The following is a 10,743-nucleotide window of genomic DNA, read 5'->3' as shown; positions in this document are numbered from 1 at the left end:
ATAGTTGGAGTTCCCCAAGCTGCTGTGTCACGTCTCCCCCAAGTGGCAGATTTTGCACACACCAGTGGATACTTGCCCCAGTTTGATTTGACCCAGCTCCTGTCCTGGTAGGAAGAATGGCCTTGCTCAACCAGAACAAACCCACTCCAGTTCTTCCAGCTGGTCGCTACTGTCAAGCTACACATGGTCCACACCCAGACCCAGCTTTCATGTGGTCCAGTGGGGACAGAGACCTAGCCAAGCCCATCCTGCAGCCATCCTGGCTCTCATGTTCACCAGCAATTGCCACAATGCAGCCTTGTCATTCACATCCCAGACCCTGTCCATACCCACATAGACAGGCACTGCAGTTATGTCCAGCCCAGATTGCCTCCCATTCTGGCACTGGTGCTCACCAGTGGAAACTACAAGCCCACATTGGGTGTTACCTTAGCTCCCCAACCAGACCTGTACCTAACTACAGATCTTGCATGTGCCAGTGATTGCTCTGACCCAGCTCAGCATACTTCTCCCCTCCTGGCCTTTGCCAATTTGATGTTGCAGCCAGGACTGTCCCAGCCTGCCCAGAGTCTCAGGTTTCACTGGCACATGCTGCAGACTAGCCTGTCTTGTCTGCTCCCATCCCTGGCTCATGGAAACCATTTCCATAGGTGGGAGCCCACCTATCTCCCACTGAATCTGCTCCCAGATCTGGCTCTCTTGCATGCTTGTTATTGTCATGGCCTGGCCTAACTTTACTTGTGCTTTGTTACAACATTCACTGGTGGGTGCTAAGCTCTAGGCTTGTCAAGCAGGCTCCTAGCCCTAGCTTGAGCGTTCCCTGGTGTGCAGTGGTCAGCAGTGCTCGATGCTAACTAGCCCAGCTCAGGTCTCCCACAGGGATGGGTACATCAGTTTGACACATAAAGGTCCCCAGCTTCCCTCCTCCAAACTGCTCAGTCCCAGTCCCCTTGCTTACTTGTAAGTTGAGTGGCCATATTGATGGAAGTCCCTCAGAAATCATTCCTTCCCTGCATCACACTCCCTCAGCAGTCCTCCCTCCCACATAATCCTTTACACCCTTCCCTGAACAATCCACAGTTCTTGTGCTCAGGAGTGCATGGGTTCCCCAGCAGTCTTCCAAAGCCCAGTCTTCCAATGTAGAGTTGTGCTGGCCTGGAGCTTTGCCTTCCCACTAGGGTCCCAAGCTCCTGGCACATGGGGTGTCCTGGGACCATACTCTTCCACCCACCTATGAACCAAGACCATTCATATTTTCCAAAGTTCATTTCACCATTGCACTGGGCCAGCATGCTAACCTAGGCCTCTCCTCTCCACCTCCATCCAACCCTTCCAAGGACCAAGAACATGGGGAAATCTCCAGGCTCATGCCACCCCACAGTCTCATGCAGGCCCAAACACCCAGGCCCCATCAGTGCAACAGCTACACTGGAACAAAAGCAGCAGCTGCATTCAAAAACAGAGGAAATTTACACTACTCTGAACATACCTAGTATTCAAAGAGAGAGAGAGAGATGCAAGGGTAGTTCCACTGCTTGTGTCTTATACCCTTGGGGGAGACATGGCAGGAGCTCCTGGCTTCTATCTGCACCAGCTCACTCCAGGTGTTGCAGCCATTTGGGGAGTGAATCCGTGGATAGAAGATCTCTTTTGACCCTCCCCTGAGCAAACTGTAAATGTGCCTTCCACATAATTCAATCACAAGAAAGTATTCTTCTTCTTGTTGTTGTTTGTGAAAGACAGAACTCATTGAACAGTAGAGGAATGATAAGTATATTCAATGAAACATATTTTCTGTTTAAAATTCATGAATAACTGACAATTTTTAAAGAGAAACACAAAAATCTCAAAGTATTAAGTTTTAAAGAATGTTTCCATTGTAGTTTGCTATTTTAGTCTTATTATTCAGAGTAATTTTTTCAGATTCATTTAGTTTATTGCAAAGTCATATTTGTAGCAAGAAACAAGGAAAAAGAGAAAGATCTTCCATCTGCTGCTTCTCGCTCCCAAAGTGACAGCAACGGCTGGTGCTGCATCCATCTAAATCCAGGAGCCAGGAACTTTTTTGAGGTCTCCCACATGGGTGGAGGGTCCCAAGGTGTTGGGCTATCCTCAACTCCTTTCCCAGACCACAAGCAGGGAGCTGGATGGGAAGTGGAGCTGCCGGGATAAGAACTGGTGACCATATAGGATCCTGATGAAAACTTTAGCTCCTAGGCTACAGCACAAGGCCCCAGTGCTTACTATTCTAACCCTGGGTTTTCAGTCAGGGCAAATTTACAGTGAAAGCTTTCTCTTAAATCCATTCCTGTCCAAAATGATTCCAGAAAGTAACCCTGGTCTTAGAAAAACTCAACCAATTCTTCATCCCAGCCTCTAGGGAATGCTCACCAAGTTCATGTTCCTTGTCATCCTTATGCCTAAGGCTTGTTAATATCGCCCTGTGTTTCTGCAAATATATTTTGCCATTCTCCTTACTACAGTGTCAGGATACACTTAAATATCAGAATGATGGGCTTATTACTGTTTTCTGAAGAACTATACTCGTGTAATAATGTAAGGGAAATCAGTGTGTGGGGGGGTAGGATTTAGGGGAGGTTAAAAGAATGACAGGACAAAAGGAAGACCCGTGCTCTGATATTGAATGCGTTTCAGAATGCAGCAATCTGCTGTTCTTACTAAAGGCAGCAGGTGGCGCTACCTACACACTGACCTCTTGGGTTGATTCAGTGCCTTGAGTTCCTCACCAGCCAGGTTTCCCACCTGCTGAAGGAGCCTTTCATCCACCCATCAGGCCTGCAGTGTGGCAAGAGCTTTCTGATGAGTAGATTTGTTAGGCTGGTATAGACATTATTTGGAAGAACTGTAACTGTAAATGCAGGACTGTTCCATTGTAACAGCAATCCAGCCTTTCAAAGGATTGTCCTTTTTGAGAAGTGGGAGGAAAGAGGCAATAGGAAGGCTGAGTGACCACTGAACGCTTTTTCAGAGGCCATTGATACAACAATGAGCTTACCAGCACCTATATAACCCTGCTAGCCACACTGTTACATTGCTGCAATTTACCAGGCTTGTTAGATCATTAAACAGCCAATGCTATTTCTTCTGCTTCGTCACTCAAAAGGCAACCTAGCAAGTTCCAAGTGTCTGTAACACACAAACTGCAAACACACCTCTAACAACCAGACTGCCAAGAACATGACCAAGCCAAAACCATGTGAAAAATCCTCCCATCTCCTCATGCAAACAACCACAAGTTGTGAGTGTAAGATGTCACAGCCCATCTCCAGGCCAATCTTATGGCCCCCTTTCAGCTCCTACTTGCCTTGGTCACTGCCAAACACAGAGCGAATGTTCACTGGTGCCTGTGGAAGGCACTGGAAGCTTCTAGGTCATGTCCAAATGTATTAGATGGAAATCCAATCTCAGATCTCCTACGCACAAGTGTAAGTAAAATAGCAATCCAAATGAGGCCCAGGGTCAGCTGGGGTTGCTATCTGTAATGTCATTATGTGTCAGGAGCCATGTACTATAGCCACACTGAAGCCATTTTGAATATAGAACTACGGGCCAGTGGAAAATCCCCGGCTGGCTAGATGCTTGGGAAAGAAGTTATGAAACTAATCACACGCTTAGCTTCAATTGTTTGTAGCAAGTGTTTTAGAATGTGATTTATGCTGTACCTGCCGACATCTTGTTATTGATTACCTATGCTATTGTTGATATGCTGGTTACTATGGTTGATATGGTGGCTGCTCAAGAACAATCGGTCTGGAGACCATGGCTTGCGTCCTAGTTTCTCCTTTCCTCCCTGAGCCTTAGTTACTGAAGAATATAAAAACCCTCAATTAAAATCAATAAACTGACAGCTTGATCAGACATCCTGTCTTGCTGCCCGTTCTTTGTGTCTCTTGTCCCCCAATCTCTCCTAGGTGGTTGCGACCCCCCGTTGACTGTCCTGCTGGACGGGACAATTTGGCGCCCAACGTGGCTGGTGTGCAGACCACCGACAGGGAGATCGCCACGCAAAAGGAGAGGCCTCTCGAAGTGGTGTTGAGTAGAACACCGGGTGAGCAGTTTCACGGTTGACCCGCCGGAAGTCGTGCTCGTGGAAATTCGTGGCGCAAATCTTACGGGGTTAAGGTAAGATGGGACAAGCATTATCACAGCAAGAATTATTCTTGCAAGGTTTTATCAGTCTTATAGACTCATTCAAGACACGAGAAATTTGGGTGATTAAAAAAGACCTCAAAATCTTTTTGGGTTTTGTTGGTCAGATTTGTTGGTCATTTAAGGTTTATATAAAAAACAAAAAACAAAAAAATCGTGTTCTGTAACTTGATTTAACAAAAGTAATCTAATATAGAGTGGTCCAAATCCACTGTTAAATTAACCTAAAGCATGAGATGAATTATGTGTGCTTGTTTTACAAAATATCTCCAGGTTAAAGTATTTCAAAAAGAGGTTGGAAGTTGCAAAAGATTTAATAGTTATGTGTCTGTGTTCTGATATGTTTGGTGTTTGTGTTTATGTTTGTTTTGTCAATATTGTTGGTGTTCTATTATTTTTGTCCGAACAAAAACTAAATTTTGTTTTAATACTCTTTCTCCAGTTGTGTCTTTGTCTTGAATTGTTAAGTTTTGTTCTTGTTCTGAATTGGGTGCGTGTGTGACTGACTGACAGACGAGATGGGACGGACCGAGACTAACCTCCTTTTTCTCTCCTGGTAAATAATTTTAGAGAGGTCTAACAGATTTAACAGGACCTGGCCAGAACAGACTCCCCACCTCCACCGGGGAAATGTTCTTGTGTCATTTTCTTGCTGTTTGGTCTTCAACTTACAGTGTTGCCCTGGCATTGATTAGGTCTAACATTCAATATTCAATATGTTCAGTTAAATGCTAAAGGTACTTTTTGTTTAACTCATTTAGACCTCTAAATTCTTCATACTTCTAAACCAAGTCTCATAAATTTGGGGGTTCTGGTAGGATCCCTGGAACTCTCAAAGATTGAGACAAAATTTGAATAATGTGCTTGTCATTTAAAATAATTTGGATTATAATCTCACAATAGTATAAAAGTATGTTTAATTTGTTGCATCATATATGCTATTAAAGTAAATGAATATTTATGCTTATTGGTTCAAATGTTTCCTATTCATAAAATTGATTCAGATTGTAAATTACTTGTATTCTTATTTACAAGGAAGTATGTGAGATTTTGCCTTGCAGGAGAATAATGAATTCTTTAAACATGCATAAATAAAACTGCTCATAATGTTTATATTTTCTGAATGTTTGCCTTTAAAACAATGGAATACAAGTCTGATTCCTCGTGAAAAACAACAGTGTTTTAAATCTCCTGTAAGTTGTCTTCATCTTATTAATAACTAAACCTGTTATCTAGCTTCAGTAAATTCCAAGGTAGTCTCTAAAGACAACAGCCAAATTGAAGTTTTTTCGGCTCTTTTGACTTCAATAAAACAGAAGCTAAAGAAAAGCTCCAAGCCCATCAGCCATAAAACAAGGAAGGGACATGCCTGGAGTCTGCACTTTGAAGAATTTGGGAGTTTGTCCCAGTTGTGGTAAGTCTTATCTGCCTTCATTTAAAAAAAAAAAATCAGCTAAAAGAAGGTTGTTTGAAAAAACTTCTCTTTCCTGGTTTTAAAGTGGATTTGTGCTAAAATATGTTTCCATGAGTTAGGAGAAATGGTTAAAAATTGTTTAAAGCATTGTATTTAAAAGTTGGTATGCTTTTATTTAGAAAATGTCTTAAGAAAAGTTGAGGAATGAATCTTATAAGCTTTACATATAATTGGCTATAATTTTAAAGTTACTATTACAACATTGTTTAAGTCTTTAACATTAATACCTAATACATGCTGATGTTAGAATTGATATCTGTGTTCAAAAATTTTTTGAAGTGTACATACATAAAAATGCTGGTAAATATCTAAAAACATAAATATCTCCAATTTTGAAAGCTGTTAAAAAATCGAAGCACTGAACTTTAGGTAGTCTCTGTTTAATTGGTGAATTTATCAATTGTCTATCCAGCGTCAGTAAGCTCTATTCTTATTCCAATTTTTGAATTTGTTAAAATTCTTAAAAAAAAGTTCAGCTCCATAGTTTAACATGATTTCAAATGCATTTATTGCTAGGGTACAGTTTGAAAACTGGCCATGGGAGCCCAAATCCACATAAGTTAAATGGAAAACATATAGGTATATGTATGTAAGTGTTTAATGATAACTCAGATCTCAGAGAATGTTAAAATGCTAACATGGGAAGCAGCTCTTACAGCAGACTCATAGACTGACAATTTTGAGTAGCACTCAGTGGCCTCAGAATCAGCCCAAAAGGCATTCTGGTCTGACAGGAGAGCCAGCAAGAGAACAAGCATATCAGGTGTGGAATGCCAGGACACTGCTGCTAAGAGTGTCCCTCCCTGAAGGACCTCAGTAGTCCACACCCCAGTGCAAAGAAGTAACCATCAAGGACGGTTGTGCTCTTCTCTCAATAGGGGAGAGAACTTCCATTTTGTGTGTGGCCTTGTCTAATGGGGTTGTTATTGACTCAAAAGGCTTCCACAGCCTAAGTACCACATGTCTGGAGCTTCAGGTGATCACTGACATCACACATAAGAGTACTAATTTGTTAAATCCACTAGAGTCACTGTGTACACTGACTTTCAATGCAGGACCTGTATATTCAGAGTCATAGTAAAATTAATAGTACACCTTGCTGTATTTTAGTATAAAGGTTTATCATCTCAGTTTTGATTATGTTTGAATATTTAACTCTTTTGCTCTAAGAAGTCAGCTTGCATTTACCTGTCCTGTGATGGGCTTATATCCTGAGGCTGTATGCTAATCCTTGCATTGTTACTGCGCCTTCTGATTGATCTAGGTTAGCAGTTTTATGCAGCTCAGAAGTTTCATATGTTCCATTGAGCTTATTGGGTATGCCCCAAAATTTGAGACTTAAAGAAGTTAATTTAGACAGATACAAATCTAGTCCATAGTCTTAAATTAATGTTCACTCTGACAAAATTTGAAACCTAACAATTCTTTTACATCTAAGTTCTGATGTTCAAATATTCAAACTACTAACTGAACTCACAACATGCTAGGCTGGGAAGAGTTATAACTATGTTATGTTTTGTTATTTAGACTTCAACAAAGAAACTTTTCAAGTGACAGGATGTACATCAAACACCTGATGACTTCTGCCTTCTATCAGGAACCACTAGATGGACTTCTACAGCTGCTATTACCCAACGGCGCCCCCTCTCAGCAGGAAGTAGCTAAGAGTGGATGACGACGCCCCTTCTCCCTAAAAACAGTTGGGGTGTTGGCTGTGCGTCCTTTGCTGGTGTCATAGATAATCATTATCCAAATGACCCCTTAATACAATTTATGAGAAATCATTCCTTTGTTTTCCCCAAAGTTACTTCTCATAGCCCCCTGAAAGAAGGGATTACAATTTTTACAGATGGTTCCTCAAGTGGAACGGCTGCTTACGTCGTTCAAGGCCAATCTTTTCCAATAAAATTCCCTTATATATCTGCTCAATTAGTTGAACTGTTTGCTGTGCTTCAGGTTTTTAAAAATTTTCCAACAGCCGCTTTTTTTTTTTTTATTGTTGCTTACATTGTATTATGTAGTACAGTTTTATAGGCACTGGGGATTCCCCCCACCCCTCCCATACCCCTCCCCCCATGATGGATTCCTCCACCTTGTTGCATAACCATAGTTCAAGTTCAGTTGAGATTCATTGCTTGCAAACACATGCCTAGCATAAAGTTCAGCGTCTTATTGTCCAGATAAGTTCAGTGGCCTCTTGGGGAGACCTTCTATGGTCTGAAGATAGGTCTAACAGAGTAAAGATCCAGTCAGTTAAAAGCCCCAACAAGGCCTCAGTATCAATATACAACATTATGGAATTAATTGACATAGTATTGGGTAAACAATATGTTAAAAATAATGCAAGTTCCCTTCTTTGAAACATCTGGGTTGAGACAGTATCAATGACAGGTTCAAAAAATAACAAACAACCAAACAAAAAAATTACAGGTTAAATCAAGGCAAACATGTGATATCTAATCTTTTGGGATTCGCTCATTTCCCTTAGCATTATAGTTTCCAGTTGTGCCCATTTAGCCACAAAGAACTGCATTTTGTTTTTTTTAATAGCTGAGTAGTATTCCATGGAGTAGATGAACCAAAGCTTTCTTATCCAATCTTCTGCTGATGGGCATTTCGGTTGCTTCCATGTGTTTGCAATTACTGATTGTGCTGCAATGAACATAGGGATGCATGTTGGTTTGTCGTAAAACAGGTGTTTTGGATATATTCCTAGGAGTGCTATTGCTGGGTCATATGGTATGCAGATTTTGAGTTGTCAACAGCCGCTTTTAATTTGTATACAGATAGTGTTTATATAGCCCACTCCGTTCCTTTATTAGAGACAGTTCCATATATTAAGACCACCTCCACAGCTTTTCAGCTTTTTGTTCAGATACAATCCTTGATTAGAGAAAGAAGAGACCCCTTTTTTATAGGACATTTGAGAGCCCATACAGGACTCAAGGGACCCTTGGCTGAAGGAAACACTCAAGCCGATGCCTCCACACAGCTGGTTTTCCTAACCCTGGATCCCTCTGTATCCGAGGCCCACCGAGCACATGCGTTACATCACTTAAACGTGCTCACACTTCGCCAGATGTTCAAGATCACCAGAGAACAGGCTAAAGAAATTGTTAAAAGTTGTAACTCCTGTGCTCAGTTTTCTCCAGTACCTCATTTAGGAGTCAACCCCCGAGGCTTAATCCCAAATGATAGATGGCAAATGGATGTCACACACTTCCCATCCTTTGGTAGACTCAAATATATCCATGCAACAGTGGATACCTATAGTGGGTTTATTTATGCCACAGCGCTAACTGGAGAGACTTCCAAGGATGTTATTACTCACATGCTACAAAGCATGTCAGTTATGGGCAAACCTAACAGCATTAAAACTGATAATGGCCCAGGATACACAGGAGCTAAATTCCGACAGTTTTGCTCTCAACTAAAAGTTAAACATATTGCTGGCATCCCTTATAACCCACAAGGACAAGGAATTATTGAAAGGACACATCAGACCTTAAAAAATATGCTGAAGAAGTTAGAACTCTCCACGGATTTATCTATGACACCTACTCCCAGGAATAGATTGAATCATGCCCTTTTCATTATAAATTTCTTAACCCTAGATAATAATAATCGATCTGCAGCTGATCGACATTGGCATCCCACAACTCAGGATTCACATGCCTTAGCCATGTGGAAAGATCCTCTCACAGGAGCTTGGAAAGGACCAGATCCAGTGCTTATCTGGGGACGAGGCTCTGCCTGTGTGTATGACAGAGAAAATGCAGAACCACGCTGGCTGCCAGAGCGGCTTCTTAGAGCCGTTAACTCATCGCTGTCCAGAAAGGAGGCCAACCCCCTCTCTGAGACATCTTCCTCTCCTTCTTTTCCAGATGCTGCTAATTCTACGAACGCGATTGATGGTGATCCTTTACAACCTCTGGGTCTTGTGGATTCTGAACCAATGGGCACTGATGACTGCTATTGGCCTCAGACCACAACCTCATAATCCACACCAACCATGGAACTACACCTGGGTCGTGCTGCCCGAGCGGCGTGATATCATTTGGTCGACATCTCGGATCATCCCTCTTGTATGGTGGCCAGAAGTCTTAACCCCGGACTTATGTAAGCTTGCTCTTGGGGTTGCCAACTCTTGGGGACTTAATACTCTCTTCGGGCTTTCTGTATCACCTGAACTGCCTGACCAATCCTATGACCCAGGATGTGCTGACACTCGACAACGAGTTCTCCTCCAAGCCACCGATTTTTATGTGTGCCCCGGAAGCCACCGTGATCGTTACCTTCTTCATAAATGCGGTGGCTCTGTTGACTATTTCTGTGCCTCTTGGGGATGTGAAACTACAGGCACTGTTTACTGGGTTAGAGACTCAGAGAATAAAGATCTGATTACTGTCAGACGCAACTTCAGCTACCCAACTACAGCAGCAGTCTATGGCCTCACTTTCCTTTCCTCCTATTATGATGACACCGCTGCATGCCGGCCCAATCATCCTGACACAAAGGGTTGGTGTACTCCTTTAGAAATCCAGTTCACCTCTAGAGCACACACCAACCAAGAGGAGACTTGGATGAGAGGCCATGATTGGGGACTTAGATTGTACCAGTCAGGGAAAGACACGGGCGTATTATTTTCCATCAAATTGTTAAAAGAACCTGTTAATGCTAAATATCCTGCTAATATTGGACCAAATAATGTTATTGCATATAAGCCTCCTTTACCTCGACCTCCTATCCGACCTCCCATTCCTTCCCCAACCCCTCAATCTCTCCCATCTTCTATCAATGCTCGCTCCCCGCCTCCCTCACCATCTCCTGCTTTACGCCTCAATCTCCCTGCCCTCCTTCCTGACAATCTTATCTTGACCTTGGTTAACCAAACCGCCTTAACAGTCAATGAATCTTCACCTGAATTTATGAATGACTGTTGGCTTTGTACAAATGCCTGTCCCCCATTTTATGAAGGTATTGCTTTAACTGATCTTTTTTACTATTCCAATTCTTCCTCCTCTTGTAGGTGGACCAGCAGCAACTGGTCTGGTATGTCTTTAACCCAGGTTGTTGGTCTAGGTCTCTGCTTGACTACC

The sequence above is a fragment of the Ochotona curzoniae genome, unplaced genomic scaffold, assembly GCF_017591425.1.
Source record: "Ochotona curzoniae isolate NIBS_2020 unplaced genomic scaffold, NIBS_Ocur_1.0 contig_329, whole genome shotgun sequence".
In the NCBI taxonomy this organism is placed as follows: domain Eukaryota; kingdom Metazoa; phylum Chordata; class Mammalia; order Lagomorpha; family Ochotonidae; genus Ochotona; species Ochotona curzoniae.
The sequence above is the reverse complement of the archived record's forward strand: the minus strand, read 5'-3'. Positions refer to the sequence as shown.